General features: G+C 45.9%; 1 pseudogene; it reads left to right on the plus strand.

The window, feature by feature from the left end:
- Positions 1 to 13,173: 13,173 nt before the first annotated feature.
- Positions 13,174 to 14,191, plus strand: LOC695644 (nucleophosmin pseudogene; annotated as a pseudogene).
- The last annotated feature ends 2,995 nt before the right edge of the window (positions 14,192 to 17,186 follow it).

Raw genomic sequence — 17,186 nt, forward strand, 5'->3', positions numbered from 1 at the left:
GACTTCCTGAGTTCAGGGCCAAGATTTAAAATTTCTGAGTGAGAACATTCAACTATTATCAAATACTGAACAGGTGCAGAAAGTAAATTTTGCTGCAAACTCGCTGTTTCTGCATGAATTTAAGTCAATGAATTCAATTTAGAATTAAAAGCCAAAGCCACTTACATTCAAAACTTACAAGGCTGAAAAGTCATTTGGATGACAACATTTGAATCACGAGTAATATCAGGCTACTTTATGTACTTCCTGTGCTGTGGAGAGTTACAAGCCGTGAGATCTGCATTCCTACACATATATTTACAGCAGATATACTTTCCAACCTCCAACTGTGGTTCTAACAGTGTTTTCAGACCTCAGTAAAAGTGCAAAGGAAATTTCCATGTTTCAAAATGTATGTAACTGAGTGACTACAAAGCTTCCACTTATCTTTCAACAGAAGATGACTAACTGCAGTGTAATTACATGCTGGCACATACCACAACAGAAAGGTAATAGAATTCTACAGATGATTTTCAATTGAGGAATATACTCAATTGAAATCCTATGTGGCCAGGGGCGGTGGCTCACGCCTGTAATCCCAGCACTTCAGGAGGCTGAGGGTCCCAAATACCTGAGGTCAGGAGTTCGAGACCAGCCTGGCCAACATGGCGAACGCCGTCTCTACTAAAAACACAAAAATCAGCTGGGCGTGGTGGCAGGTGCCTGTAATCCCAGCTACTAGGGAGGCTGAGGCAGGAGAATCACTTGAACCTGTGAGGTGGAAGTTGCAGTGAGCCGACATCCAGCCATTGCATTCCAGCCTGGGTGACGGAACGAGACTCCATCTCCAAAAATATGTATATGTAAAATCTTATTGCAGATCAACATCAACATGTGAACATCTGCAAGCAATGTTGATAGGAAACACTAGCTTCACACCTTCTACAAAAATGAACTCAAAATGTATCACAGACCTACATGTAAACATAAAACTAAAAAACTTTTAGAAGAAAACAGAAACATTTTCATGACCTGTGTTTAGGCAAAGAGACGTGAAACCAAAAGCATGATCTATAAAAAGGAAAAGTTGATAAATTGGACTTAATCAAAATTTAAAACTCACTTGGTGAGGAGTCTTTCTGAACCTGTTCTGGTTCAGGGCTGCCCAATTAAAAAAAAAAAATGCGGCCGGGCACAGTGGGTCACACCCATAATCCCAGCACTTTGGGAGGCCAAGGTGGGTGGATCACCTGAGGTCAGGAGTTCGAGACCAGCCTGGCGAACATGATGAAACCCCACCTCTACTAAAAATACAAAGAGTAGCCAGATGTGGTGGTCCACACCTGTAATCCCAGCTACTCAGGAGGCTGAGGCAGGAGAATCACTTGAACCTGGGAGGCCAAGATTGCAGTAAGCCCAGAGGCACATGCCTGTAATTCCAGCTCCTCAGGAGACTGAGGCAGGAGAATGGCTTGAACCTGGGAGGCAGAGGTTGCAGTGAGCTGAGATTGCGCCATTGCACTCCAGCCTGGGCAACAAGAGCAAAACTCTGTCTCAAAAAAAAAAAAAAAAAAAAAAAAAAAAAAAGCCAGGCGTCGTGGCACGTGCCTGTAATCCCAGCTACTCAGAAGGCTGAGGCAGAAAAATCACTTGAACCTGGGAGGCCAAGGTTGCAGTAAGCCCAGATCGTGCCAGTGTACTCCAGCCTAGGCAACAGATCAAGACTCTGACCACCCCCTACACATGCACAAAAAAAGATAAATCAATCAGCCTGAATTGTCATAGGGAACCTAATTTCTGCTTTTTGACCATAAAATAGGAAGTAATCATGACTTTTCAACACTCGTACTCCATTTAAGGACTCAGGCGGCCGGGCATGGGGGGCTCAAGCCTGTAGTTCCAGCACTTTGGGAGGCTGAGGCAGGCGGATCATGAGGTCAGGAGTTCGAGACCAGCCTGGCCAGTATGGTGAAACCCCATTCCTACTAAAAATACAAAAAATTAGCCGGGCATGGTGGCACGCACCCGTAATCCCAGCTACTTGGGAGGCTGAGGCAGGAGAATCCGTTGAACCCGGGAGGTGGAGGTTGCAGTGAGCCAAGATCACGCCATTGCACTCCAGCCTGGGTGACAGGGTGAGACTCTGTCTCTAAAAATAAAAAAAGGACTCAGGCATAACATGAAGTATGCAATAATAATGAACATTTATTACGTGTTTGCACATGTAAAGTACTATTGTAAACATTTAAAATATGTTAACACATTTCCTCAGAACAACTCTACGTAATTGATATTTACTATTCCCATCTGAAAGATGAGTAAACTGAAACCCAGGGAGCTTAAGTAGCTTGCCAGCTGAACTGACTCAAGCCCTTAAAGTTTACTTTCAGTGGGATTAGCATAAATGCTAGATTATTCGTGGCCATAGAAAGGAAAAGGGCATAGCGTCGCCCAGGGTGCAGTGGCTCATGCCCGTAATCCCAGCAGTTTGGGAGGCTGAGATGAGATGGAAGGATTGAGTGAGGCCAGGAGTTTGAGACACCAGTGAGCACTGGAGGGCCCCACTGCACTCCAGTCTGGATAAGAAAGCAAGACCCCCTCTCTAAAAACAAACAAACGGGGAGAAGTAAAAAGCTTGCATTGACAAGACCTAGTGACTTTCCTTTGTTGTTGTTGTTTTTTGGGGGTTTTTTTGAGACAGAGTCTCGCTGCGATGCCCAGGCTGGAGTGCAATAGTGCGATCTCAGCTTACTGCAACCCCCGCTTCCCGGGTTCAAGCGATTCTCCTGCCTCAGCCTCCCGAGTAGCTGGGATTACAGGCACCCGCCCCCACACTTGGCTAACTTTTGTATTTTTAGTAGAGACGGGGTTTCACCATATTGGCCAGGCTGGTTTCGAACTCCTGACCTCAAGTGATCCACCCATCTCAGCCTCCCAAAGTGCTGGGATTACAGGCATGAACCACTGTGCCCAGCCGACTTTCCTTTTTTGCTGTTTTTCTTCTCCAAGTTATTGGTAGAGGGACCTAGTGACTTTATGAACTGGGGGCAGAAATGGGGCACTGGGGCACACATGGAAGGAAGAAGGCCAACAAGATTTCTATTCTTAAATGCTCAGCCTTGAAATAACAGAGAGCAATATAACGCTAGGTGGCAATAGATCCCAGGCACTTGAAATTTATAGTCAGCCTGGCACGGTGGCATGAGCCTGAAGTCCCAGCTTCTGAGAAGGCTGAAGCCGGCAGAGAAAATCTACAGTTAACTCATTGCACTTAAAGAGATTGGCAAAAATCCAAAATTATTAAAGGGGTTTATACCCTAGTGTTAAACCTTTTTTTTTTTTTTTTTTTTTTTTTTTTAAAGACAGACTCTCACTCTGTTGCCCAGGCTGGAGTGCAGTGGCACAATCTCGGCTCACTGCAACCTCCGTCTCCTGGGCTCAAGCAGTTCTCCTACCTCAGCCTCCGGAGTAGCTGGGATTATAGGTGCCTGCCACCATGCCTAGCTGATTTTTTCATTTTTAGTAGAGACGGGGCTTTGCCATATTGGCCAGGCTGGTCTTGAACTCCTGACCTTAGGTGATCCACCCGCCTCAGCCTCCCAAAGTACTGGGATTACAGGCGGGAGCCACCGCGCCCAACTGGAGTTTCACTCTTTTACCCAGGCTGGAGTGCAGTGGCGCAATCTTGGTTCACTGCGTTTCCACCTCCCAGGTTCAAGCAATTCTGCTGCCTCAGCCTCCTGAGTAGCTGGGATTACAGGCACCTGCCATGATACCCGGCTAATTTTTGTATTTTTAGTAGAGACAGGGTTTCATTGGGTTGGCCAGGCTGGTCCTGAACTCCTGACCTAAGGTGATCCACCCGCCTCGGCCTCCCAAAGTGCTGGGTAAAATTATAGGCATGAGCACTGCGCCCGGCCTCAGCACACCAACTTCTACACTACAACAGGACAGAAACTACCACTATCAAATGCCTCTGAAGCAATTTGGTGCTTAGGAAACAGTCTTTCCAGTAATTGACAATTGGTGAAAATATATTTGCCAAATGGGTTTGGATCACCAGCAATACAACATTCCGATGACATGAAGCATGAAAATATTTACCTTATGAATTTGTGTATAAAGAAATATAACTTTGATTAATTTTACAATTTTATGGGCAAAGTATTTATTTATTTTTTAAATAGAGATGGAGTCTTTAATCTCCCAACTTCTGGCCTCAAGCAGTCCTCCCACCTTGACCTCCCAGAATGCTGAGATTATAGGCGTGAGCCACTTTGCATGGCCAAAGCAGTTTTGGTTTGGTTTGTATTGGTTTTTAGAGGCAGGATCTCACTGTGTCGCCCAGGCTAGAGCACAGTAGCATGATCATAGCTCACTGCAGCCTCAAATTCCTGGCCTAAGGTGATCCTTCCACCTTGGCCTACTTAGTAGGTGAAACTACAGGAACTTGCATGAGGCCCAACTAATTTTTTTTTTTTCTTAAGACAAAGTTTTGCTCTTGTTGCCCGGGCTGGAGTACAATGGCATGGTCTCGGCTCACTGCAACCTCCACCTCCCAGGTTCAAGTGATTCTAGTGCCTCAGCCTCCCCAAGTAGATGGGATTACAGGCATGTGCCACCACGCCCGGCTGTTTTTTTGTATTTTTAGTAGAAACAGGGTTTCACCATGTTGACCAGGCTGGTCTCGAACTCCTGACCTCAAGTGATCTGCCTGCCTTCCAAAGTACTGGGATTGTAGGCATGAGCCACCAAGCCCAGCCGTTGGTTTTTTTGTTTTTGTTTTTGTTTTAGAAATGGGTCCTCAGTATGTTGCCCAGGCTGGTCTGGCATTCCTAGCCTCAAGTGATCCTCCTGCCTCCGTGTCCCAAATTGCTAGGATTAGAGGCATGAGCTACTGCCCATGGCCAGCAAATAATTGTATATAATTATATACAGTGTATATAATGTTCTTAGGTATATATTAAAATGATGGCTCTATTTAAAAAGAAAATTTCAGCTGGGCGCAGTGGCTCATGCCTGTAATCCCAACACTTTGGGAGGCCAAGGCAGGTGGATCACTTGAGGTCAAGAGTTCAAGACCATCCTGGCCAATGTGGTGAAACCCAGTCTCTACTAAAAATACAAAAATTAGCTAGGTGTGGTGGCAGATGCCTGTAATCCCAGCCAGGAGACTGAGGCAGGAGAATCACTTGAACCTGGGAGTTGGAGATTGCAGTGAACTGAGATTGCACCATTGCACTCCAACCTGGCGACAGAGTGAGACTCCGTCTCATAAATAAATAAAAAAATAATTTTACACAAGAGAAGGTTGCTTTAGTACCACAATCACTGTAAACACAATCTGTAGCCCACGGTGTTCAGAGTATATTTCCTGTTTTCCAGTCACTGGGCTATTTTGGTTTTATTTCTTATTCATGAGGCCTGAAGTATAAACACGAAGTAAACACTGGACTTAGAATTTGGAGCATTTTTCTACTTCAGCTAGTAAACCTCAACATTTTGGAAATGTTTTTCAAGTTATATGTAGGTGATCTATTTCTGTCCTTTTTTCTCTCCAAAACAAATAAAAACAAAATAATAAAACTATTTGGCTAGCTAGGGTTTACCTGAGGTCAGGAGTTAATGTCCCATCCCATCGATCCAATTAGGGAATGTTTCACATACCTATCTACAAATCCATCCTGTTCCAGTAACTAATCTGTTTTATAATTAAGCAGCTTACCAATTACTGCAGTGGCCTGCTCTGCTTCAATTTGTATTAACAAAAAGAAAATGAACTTGTAGCAGTATCGCAGACATTACTTTTCTCTACTGATAGGGACCAATTTTGGAATCTCCCCTGTTATAAATAAATGCTGTCAACCCTACAAAGTCCAGGAAAAGAAATTCAGACATTTGATACTTGCCAAACATAGTTCCTGCAGCAAATGTGCCATGAGTAACGCTGTCGTTCTCTGCAGCTTCATTCACAGGTTCTGTGATCTGGTTATTCAAAAGAGGAGTTTGTTGGTTTGGGGGAAAGTAGGACTTTTGCAAGAGGAACCAGGGGAAATATCTTAATTATCTGTCCCCAAGGAGAAACTGTTGAGATGTTTTTGGCAGTGATGCAGGATACTCACTGGCAGTTTTTTGTACTGTGTTAATTTTTCTTCTATTTCTCCTTTAACACTTGGCTAGATGATCAATATTGTGGCTTTTCTCTAATTAACTTTATTTATTTATTTTATTATTATTATTATTTTTGAGACCAAGTTTCGCTCCTGTCGCCTGGTCTGGAGTGCAATGGCGTGATCTTGGCTCACTGCAACTTCTGCCTCCTGGGTTCAAGCGATTCTCCTGCCTCAGCCTCCCGAGTAGCTGGGATTACAGGCGTGTGCCACCACGCGCGGTTAATTTTGTATTTTTAGTAGAGACGGGGTTTCTTCATGTTGTTCACACTGGTCTCGAACTCCCAACCTCAGGTGATTCGCCCGCCTCAGCCTCCCAAAGTGCTGGGATTACAGGCATGAGCCACCATGCCCGGCCTTCTAATCAACTTTATAAAAAACAAAAACCACTGCCAAGGCATGCCTGGTGTAATTTTAAACACTGCACCCAGTAGTTTAGTAAATGCAAACTGTATAACTTCCCTACCTTGCAAATTTGTACTTAGCCAGCTATCTGATTTGATGTTAATGTAGAACCAGCCATAAAAAGCCATGTTATTCAGTAGGCTCCTTATTTTCTGGTGCCTTTTTTTTTTTTTTCCATTTAATTCATTATCTGAATAGGTAATACATGCAAATGGTATGAAAATTCACATGGCTTGAAAAGGTATCTCTGTCCCAGGCATTGCTCCTCCACCCCAGTCCCCTGACCGACTTGCTACTCAAGTGGACATGCCACCATCCTCCCCAGCTTCCCAGGCGGTATCCCCAGCGATGGGGACAGGGCTGGCACATTACATTCATTTAATGAATGAACACATTCAAAACATTCGTGAGTGCCCACCATGTGTCAGGCACTGGGGATCAGCAGTGAACAAAAATTCCTGACCCCGTGAGGCTTATATTCAGCATTGCGAGACAAACAATTACCAGATAAAGAAGTAAAGAAGGTCGGGTGCAGTGGCTCACACTTACAATCCCAGCATTTTGGGAGGCCGAGGTGGGCAGATCACCTGAGGTCAGGAGTTCAAGATCAGCCTGGCCAACATGGTGAAACCCCATCTCTACTAAAAATACAAAAAAAAATTAGCCAGGCATAGTGGTTGGGAACCTGTAATCCAGCTACTTGGGAGGCTGAGGCAGGAGAATTGCTTGAATCCGGGAGGCAGAGGTTGTAGTGAGTAGAGATCATGCCATTGCACTCCAGCCTGGGTGACAGAGGGAGACTCCATCTCAAAAAAAAAAAAAAAAAGAAAAAGAAAAAGTAAAGAAATACATTATGTGACACAAATGGTAAGTAGTGTGGAGAAAAATAAAACAAGAAATGGGCTTAGGGACTTCTAGAGGTGGAAGTGGGACTGCTGTTTTCAGTGGATGATCACTGAAAGTCCTCATACTGAACATGACATTTGAGTGGAGACTCCCTTGAGGAAGTGAGGGAGCTATGCAGAGATCTTGGAGGAAAAGCTTTTAAGGCAGAGGGAACAGCACGTGCAAAGGCCCAGAGGCCAACCAAGCTGGGTTGTTTTATTATTTTTACTTTTTTAGAGTTGGGGCTCACTCTGTCATCCAGGTGGGAGTCCAGTGGCATAATTGTAGCTCACCACAGCCTCGAATTTCTGGGCTCAGGCATTCCTCCCGCCTCGGCCTCTTGAGTAGCTCAGACTACAGGCATGGTTATTTTAGAAACAGCAAGGGCACCAGTGTAGCTGGAGCAGAGTTGCCAAGGGGGAAGTAGAGAAGGAAAGTAGACAGGTAAACCACTGGCTTTGGCTCTGAGCGAGTCAGGAGCATCGGTGGGTTTATGGTTTAAGGGATCAATGTTCAATACAGAAGCACTGAGAATAAACTGTAAGGACACACAGGAGGTTGATGCTATTGCAGGAATCCAGATGGGCGTCAGTGGCAGGTTGGACCTGGTGATATCAAGGAAAGTGAAAAGTGTTTACATTCTGGATAAATGTTGAAAGTAGGCCGGACGTGGTAGCTCACCCCTGTAATCCCAGCACTTTGGGAGGTGGAGGTGGATGGATCTCTTGTGCCCCAGAGTCTGAGACCAGCCTGGGCAACATAGAGGACCCCATCTTTACAAAAAACAAAAAATTAGCTGGGCATGGTGGCACATGTCTGTAGTCCCAGATACTTGGGAGGTTAAGGCGGGAGGATAACTTGAGCCCGGGAGGTCGAAGCTGCAGTGAGCTGAGATCACGCCACTGCGCTCCAGTCTGGGTGACAGAGAGAGACTCCTCTGACTCAACAACAACAAAAAATGTGGCTGACAGGTGTAGCTGATGATTTCGATATGAATGTGAGAGGGAAAAAGAGGAGTCAAGTTTGACACTGAGGACTTTGACCTGAGCAACTGGAAGAAGGGAGCTGCCTTGGCTGAGATGAGGAAGGCTGTGGGAAGATGTTTGAAGGAAGAGTGGAGATCAGAAGTTACACTTTAAAGATGGAAAGTTTGATGCTCCTGATAGTTATGGGGTAAGACAGAGTGTGCAGCTGAAGAGAAGCCTGTGGTTCACAGGAGAGTTCTGAGCTGGAGACATCCGTTCAGGAGACAGCCATGAGACCCAATGAGGTCATAAAGGAGCAAGGGCCCTGAAGCCCTCTTATGTCTAGAGGCCAGGACAATGGGCGGGAACCAGCAGGCAACACCGAAAAGCAGAAATAGCGAGGTGAGGAAAAAGCCAGTGCACTGTGTCCCGGAAGTCAAGGGAATAGGGTGTTACCCGGGGGAGAAAGTGATCAGCTGGGCCCCATATTGCTAGACATGTTAAGATGCAGTCTGAAAATGGACAATTGGATTGAGCAATCTGGCAATGACCTTGCAATAGGAGAGCTAAGCAAGTTTCCAGCCTTGAAATTGTATAATCCTTTTAGTTTTTTGGGTTTTATTTTTATTTTTATTTTTTTGAGGCTAAGTCTTGCTCCATTGCCCAGGCTGGAGTGACTCACCGCAACCTCCATCTCTTGGGTTCAACCAATTCTCGTGCCTCAGCCTCCTGAGTAGCTGGGATTACAGGCGCTCACCACGCCCAGCTAATTTTTGTATTTGTAGTAGAGACAGGGATTTCACCATGTTAAGCAGGCTGGTCTCAAACTCCTGACCTCAATCCGCCCGCCTCAGCCTCATCAGAGGTAACATGGCACCTCCCACATCGAAGAGCGAGGGTAGGAAGCATGGAGCCCCCCAGCTGTTCTTGAAACTATGACTGCCCTCATCATTTCTGGAACATTACTTCTACCAGAGGCCACTTGATTGGAGTCAAAATTGAAACCCAAGTCAGCCTGGTTCCAAGGGCTATGTCCCTTTCTCCTTATGCATTTTTATTTCTCTTTAGAGCAAAATGTTTTCACCAGCTTCTGGAAGTTACAAATCCATTTTCTTCATCTTTTGCTCTGCTTTAGAAAAATGTGAAACTGAATGGCTGGGTGCGGTGGCTCACGCCTGTAGTCCCAGCACTTTGGGAGGCCAAGGCAGGCAGATCAAGAGGTCAGGAGATGGAGACCATCCTGACTAACACGGTGAAACCCCATGTCTACTAAAAATACAAAAAAGATTAGCCGGGCGTGGTGGCGGCGCCTGTAGTCCCAGCTACTCGGGAGGCTGAGGCAGGAGAATGGCAGGAACCCGGGAGGCGGAGCTTGCAGTGAGCCGAGATTGCGCCACTGCACTCCAGCCTGGGCGACAGTGAGACTCCGTCTCAAAAGAGAGAGAGAGGGAGAGAGGGAGAGAGAGAGGGAGGGAGGGAGGGAGGAAGGAAGGAAGGAAGGAAGGAAGGAAGGAAGGAAGGAAGGAAAAAAAAGAAAAATGTGAAACTGTACTGTAGGGTAGTTTTCTTTTTTCTTTTTTTTTTCTTTTTTTTTTTTTTTTTTTTTGAGACGGAGTCTCGCTCTGCCGCCCAGGCTGGAGTGCAGTGGCCGGATCTCAGCTCACTGCAAGCTCCGCCTCCCGGGTTTACGCCATTCTCCCGCCTCAGCCTCCCGAGTAGCTGGGACTACAGGCGCCCGCCACCTCGCCCAGCTAGTTTTTTGTATTTTTAGTAGAGACGAGGTTTCACCGTGTTAACCAGGATGGTCTCGATCTCCTGACCTCGTGATCCGCCCGTCTCGGCCTCCCAAAGTGCTGGGATTACAGGCTTGAGCCACCGCGCCCGGCCAGGGTAGTTTTCTTTTTCCAAACATTTTTTGTGCTGCTTATTGGTCTGAAAAATACTCTTCTAATCAATAATTATATATCTGAGACATCATGGACAGGTTAAGAATGAGAGGATCCCTTTGGAAGGAGCAAGGCAATAAAGACCGCAGGTCCTAGAAGGTCATACTTTTGTCAGGGAGCTTGCCTCAAACATCTCCTTTGATGCTTAGCATCCAAACTGGTGTACGGTAAATGATTCCTCCTAGTTGAGTCCTTATTCTGTCCTAACCGTGCATCTCAGATCAGTCCTGTCCGTGGTTCTTATCCTTTTTACTCACACTTAGTGGGATTGGGAGCCAGGAATGCAGATTTTTTTTTTTTTTTTCAGTCTGTTGCCCAGGCTGGAGTGCAGTGCCATGATCTCAGCTCACTGCAACTTCTGCCTCCCGGGTTCAAGTGATTCTCCTGCCTCAGCCTCCTGAGTAGATGAGATTACAGGCGTGTGCCACCACCCAGCTAATTTTTGTATTTTAGTAGAGATGGGGTTTCACCATGTTGGCCAGGCTGGTCACGAACTCCCGACCTCAGGTGGTCCACCTGCCTCGGCCTCCCAAAGTGCTGGGATTACAGGCGTGAGCCACTGCACCCAGCCGGGGTACAGATTTTACATCTACCTCTACAGGCCATAGATTTGGCCACAGAAATTCACCTGTGGCATATCAGAGTATAATTGGCAGTGTTTCTTTCTTAGTGGTACATAAATTGTGGAGTGTCTTACATCCACAAGCATCTTGGATTTGATGAATTATGATGCTGGCCACATGCAAGCTGTCCATGGCCCTATCTATGCTGCTGTAGGTGCCCCACGGTTGCTATGCTCACCTTTATCTCTTTTAGTCCCCAGTACGTCATGTTTTTCTATCAGTATTAGCTACTTATTTTCTTACTTCCCCAATTCATTCAATGAAAATCTTTCTCCAGAACTCATTTTCCTCTTTTGGAAATGGCACTCTGAAAATCAGAGGCATTGCCTTTTATTTCTTCTCTTACTGGATTCATTTTTTTGCCTCCCAGGAAATGAAATTAACTACATTCCATAAAGCCCCGGCCGCAGTGGTGGGGAAGGCAGGAGACACAAGGCAGAAGTCAGGGATGGAGATTGTCTTCCGGCCCTGTGGGAACTTGCTGGGGTGCCATGGTGTAGCCCCCTTCCCCCTCTGAGCCTAGGCACTTGTATCAGGGAGAGAAGGCCCTGAATTTGCCAGTCAAGGTCCTTCCTGCCCTAACTTCTAGAGTTCATTTGAGCCCCACACATCCTCACTGGAGAAGAAGTTCTGATGCGACCCCCAGCCTGCCCTGGTAATGGACAGCTCCGAGACTGTGCTGACCAGGGCAGTCAGTGTCTCCTCTCTGGGAGAATAAACAGCCACAGTCAGTGCACCTCCCACAACCACGCTCCTCCACCACCTTGACTGATCTGTCCTGCCTGTCACAGATCAGTGTCTAACATCAGAGAGCATTTCTGAGGTACAAATACTGGGAACACAGGAAGGTGGGCACAAACTGGAAGAGTCAGAGGGACAGACCCCACTGTAATTGTTTACTGTCTGTCTCCCTCAGACTGTGTCCCGTTCAACCTTGTGCCCACCCCCACCTACTCCCCCATACTTGGCAATTCTGCACAGAACTGCACAGAACAGGTACCCAGGAAGTGCCAAAGGAGTGAATAGTTCAGATGTGGGCGTATGTAAGAGAAGTGCCCAATGAGTTCATTCACTGGAAAGGAGGAAATTATCTGATGCCACTGTGGGGAATGGGGAAGACCGAAGATTTGGCATACCATGCTAGGAAGCACCTCAGAAACACAGGAGGACTGTGGCAGACATCTGCTGTTTCTGGTTCCCAGCCTCATTGGCCTTACACGTTCGCCTCCCCATTTTCTTTGAATTCACCACCTCTCCCCACTCTAGTCAACCCATGCGAGTCTCCCTTTCAAATCAACCCATGTGAGTGACTCCAGCAAGAGGTCCTGCCACTAGCAACAAGGCCCAGGCCACAGGGACAGACATGTCATAAAGTTTGAGCAAATGAGAGTCCTCCCCAGGACTCTTGCTAGAACTGTTGGGATAGGCACACTTCCCACAGTGTCTCTAAACTCGGAGGAGCAGCTGGTGGCCCTTTCATCACCACAGGGAGCTCTAGCCCAAGAATAAAGCCAGCCCCAGAGAAAGCCAAATCAAGAGATAGAAGGAGGTGGTTTCCTAATGCCCTTGTCTGAGTCCCTCAATCCAGCCATGCATGACGTCCCCTAGACTTTTTAGTAAGGTGTGCTAATACTTTTCTTTTACACCCCGAAACCAGTTTGAGTTAGATTTCTGTCACAGGCAAGCAAAAACATCCTAATACAGGCAACAGATTTTTTTTATTATTATTTATTGGCTGATTTGCTGGGCATAGTGGTACATACCTGTAGTCCCAACTATTTGGGATGTGGGAGTATTGCTTGAGTCCAGGAGTTTGAGACCAGTCTGGGCAATATAGCAAGACTCTGTTTTAAAAATAAATAAATAAAATTTAAAAAAGAAAAAGAAAAGAAAGGACACTGGGCACTCTGGCTCACTCCTGTAATCCCAGCACTTTGGGAGGCTGAAGCGGCGGATTACCTAGGTCGGGAGTTCAAGACCAGCCTGACCAACATGGCGAAACCCTGTCTCTACTAAAAATACAAAATTAGCCAGGTGTGGTGGCGCAAGCCTGTAATCCCAGTTATTCAGGAGGCTGAGGCAGGAGAATTGTTTGAATCCGGGAGGTGGAGGTTGCGGTGAGCCGAGATCATGCCATTGCACTCCAGCCTGGGCAACAAGAGCAAAACACCATCTCAAAAAAAAAAAAAAAAAAAAAAAAAAAAAAAAAAAAAAGGCCTGGTGTGATTCCATCCTGCGTGGCTGTTCTCTGGAGCAGGGGTCGTTTATCTCTGTCCGCCTTCTCTCCCGCCTAAGTGCGTGCCACCACCCGATGGAAGATTCGATGGACATAGGCATGAGTCCCCTGAGGCCCCAGAACTGTCTTTTCGGTTGTGAACTAAAGGCCAACAAAGATGATCACTTTAAGGTGGATAATGATGACCGTGAGCACCAGTTATCTTTAAGAACCGTCAGTTTAGGGGCTGGTGCAAAGGATGAATTGCCCATTGTTGAAGCAGAGGCAATGAATTACGAAGGCAGTCCAATTAAAGTAACACTGGCAACTTTAAAAATGTCTGTACAGCCATCAGTTTCCCTTGGGGGCTTTGAAATAACACCAGCAGTGGTCTGAGGGTTGAAGCATGGCTCAGGGCCAGTGCCTATTAGTGGACAGCACTTAGTAGCTATGGAGGAAGATGCAGAGTCAGAAGATGAAGAGGATATACTCTTAAGTATATCTGGAAAGTGGTCTGCCCCTGGAGGTTCCACAGAAAAAAGTAAAACTTGCTGCTGATGAAGATGATGATGATGATGATGATTTTGATGATAAGGAAGCTGAAGAAAAAGCACCAGTGAAGAAATCTATACGCGATACTCCAGCCAAAAATGCACAAAAGTCAAATCAGAATGGAAAAGACTCAAAACCATCATCAACACCAAGATCAAAAGGACAAGAATCCTTCAAAAAAACAGGAAAAAAACTCATAAAATGCCAAAAGGACCTAGTTCTGTAGAAGACATTAAAGCAAAAATGGAAGCAAGTATAGAAAAAAGCGCATTGAACAGCCCAAAGATGGGGAGCAAGGAAAAGGAGAGACAAATATAGTCCATACTGAGTGTCATCAACAATCCAGACTGAAGTCTTCTATTTTAATCTCAATCCCCTTTCCTGATTTGTCACCCATGCCTCTTCAGGCTGGAAACAATCTCACTCTTGGTTCCCTAAAGCACTTTCTTCTGACTGCTGTGATTCAGTGAACCCTGCTCTTTGCTTTCTATTACTTGTGCGTTTGCCTCACCTCTGGCCATGTTTTAAATCGCCTTTGTACCTCCTTAGCTGCTCAATACATATTTGAATGAATAAAAAAAAGAAAAAGAAAGAAAAAAAGAAAAGGAAAGAAAACAGAAAAAAAAAAAGATAAACTGGCAGATTTGAAACAATTGTAGGTTTAAGAGGAAAGACTTATAACAAATAGCTGGGAATGATACAGTCAGAGATGGGCTCAAGAGCAGTGGCAGGGGTTGGGCGCGGTGGCTCAAGCCTGTAATCCCAGCATTTTGGGAGGCCAAGACGGGCAGATCACGAGGTCAGGAGATCGAGACCATCCTGGCTAACACGGTGAAACCCTGTCTCTACTAAAAAAAATACAAAAAACTAGCCAGGCGTGGTGGTGGGCACCTGTAGTCCCAGCTACTCGGGAGGCTGAGGCAGGAGAATGGCGTGAACCCGGGAGGCGGAGCTTGCAGTGAGCCCAGATCGCGCCACTGCACTCCAGCCTGGGCGACAGAGCGAGACTCCATCTCAAAAAAAAAAGAAAGAAAAGAAAAGAGCAGTGGTGGGAAGAGGCCTGCTGCCAGCGCCATCCCTGCTCCCGCCCTGCTGATGTGGTCACAGCGAGGGGCTGCAGTGGACTCAAGAACATTCCTATCATCCTGATGAAGTCAGAAAATAGAAACCTCACTCTTTTGTCTTCCTGTTAGCAGGTGTTTGGAAGCCTTCAAACAGTTTCCAAAAGTCTCAGAAAGCTGAGAGCAGAGGCTCTGGGAAGTCCATGGGAGATGTTTGGCACCTGTTTTGCTGGTAAAATGGAAGGAAGTTCATACATACTCTTGCCACCCCCAGTGTGACCAGAGGGAAGTTTCTCCCCTCTTTACGTTGTAAATGTCTTGCATAATTTAGCCTCTCTTTTCCTGGTGAAATGTTACCCACAGCTGCCTGCTAAATGGAAAAATGGCCCACAAATCACCAGGCAGGTATGTATGTGTCAGTGAAGAATTTCCCACTGACCAGCAGGGATGTTGACCCTTCATTTTAACAACCTGGGGTTGGGAGACCATAAAAATCCCTTGTGCGGGGGGTATAGGGTTGCAATTAATTGTTCCTCACAGATGCTACATGTGTCAGGAAGTGAGGGCTTTCTCTGATGATACAATGACCTTCATTCAGCCGCCAGATCCTTTAAGCAGGTAACACAAGCCCAGTGGCAGAGGTTTTCTTTATTTTTTTCCTTTCAAAAGCCATGTTTTCGGAGATTAAAAATTTGTTCTGCTTGCATTGAAGTAGGCCTTAAAAACAAAACAAACTTTTTTTTTTTTTTTTTTTTGAGACTAAGTCTTGCTCTGTTGCCAGGCTGGAGTGCAATGGCGTGATCTCAGCTCACTGCAACCTCTGCCTCTCCGGTTTGAGCAATTCTCCCTCAGCCTCCCAAGTAGCTGGGACTACAGGCGCATGCCACCATGCCCGGCTAACTTTTGTACTTTTAGTAGAGACGGGGTTTCACCACGTTGGCCAGGCTGGTCTCGAATTCCTGACCTAGGTGATCTGCCCACTTTGGCCTCCCAAAGTGCTTGGATAACAGGCGTGAGCCATGGCGCCTGGTCCAAAACACACTTTAATGTCAGTTTATTGCACCTCAGCCTCTCAAAGCACTGGGATTACAGGTGTGAGCCCACCATGACCAGCTGTTGAATGAGTTTTGACAAATACATACACTTGTGCAACTAGCCCCACAATCAAAATGTAGAATATTTCCATCACCCCAGAGTTCCCTCACGCTCCTTTGCCATCAATCTCCTCCCACAACCCCTGGTTCCAAGCTACCACTGATCTCATTTCTGACACTATAGTTTGTCTTTTCTATAATTTCTTTTTCTTTTTTCTTTTCTTTTTTTTTTTTTTTTTTTTTTTGAGACGGAGTCTCGCTCTGCCACCCAGGCTGGAGTGCAGTGGCACGATCTCAGCTCACTGCAACCTCCTGGGTTCAAATGATTCTCCTGCCTCAGCCTCCCAAGGAGCTGGGACTACAGGCACCTGCCACCACGCCTGGCTGAACTTTTCTGTAATTTCATATGAATGGAATCATACAGCATGGACTCATTCTTCTCTGTTTCACAGACCATCATCCATGTATCAGTAGTTCTTTATATTGCTGGGTGAATGAAGCAGTTTGTTGGTCCATTCACCAGCTGATAAACATTTTCATTGCTTCCAGTTTTATGCTATCATTAATAAAGCACTTATAAATATTCATATACAAGGCTTTGAATGAACATATGTTTTTATTTCTCTTGGATAAATGCGTACAAGCTGGGTTATATGATAAATTTATTCTAACTTTATAGGAACCTACCAAACTATTTCCGACAGCGATGTATGGGAGTCCCAGTTGCTCGCATCCTTGCCAATATTTTGTGTAGTCAGAATTTTAAATTCTAGCCACTCTAGTGGGTGTTTAGTGATACCTCACTGTAGTTTTAATTTTGGCCCCTCATTTGACAGAGAATCGTAGGCAGAAGAGTCAGAGCTTGGACTTCGCACCCATGGTCTTTTGAAGGCCACAGGCAGGGGAGGAAACGCCCATGCACCCAAGTCAAAACATGTGGAGAAAATCTTACCCTGTGGAGGAGAAACCCACTTGTGGATTTGTTTCAAAACTTAGTTTAGATCTGTTGAGTTTTCAAAGAGCCTGAAAGAACACAGAAGCCCAGGCTCATGGCAGCAGGATAGGGCCTGGGCCTTTGTTTTTTCCCAAGTTCCCAAGCTGTCCTGGTGGCAACTGAAGTTTGAGAACCTCAGCCTAAGAACAATCCGCCAGGCCACCTCTCCTGCACCAAACACAGCCCCTGGTTGGATGGAAGTTGATTCCTCCAGAGCGCCCTGTCTTAAGCCTCCACACTGTGCAGGTCTCTATAATTTCTTTACTCTTTTTCCAGACGGTGGGGTTGTTTTCATTA

The sequence above is a fragment of the Macaca mulatta genome, chromosome 12 (genome assembly GCF_049350105.2).
Source record: "Macaca mulatta isolate MMU2019108-1 chromosome 12, T2T-MMU8v2.0, whole genome shotgun sequence".
In the NCBI taxonomy this organism is placed as follows: Eukaryota; Metazoa; Chordata; class Mammalia; order Primates; family Cercopithecidae; genus Macaca; species Macaca mulatta.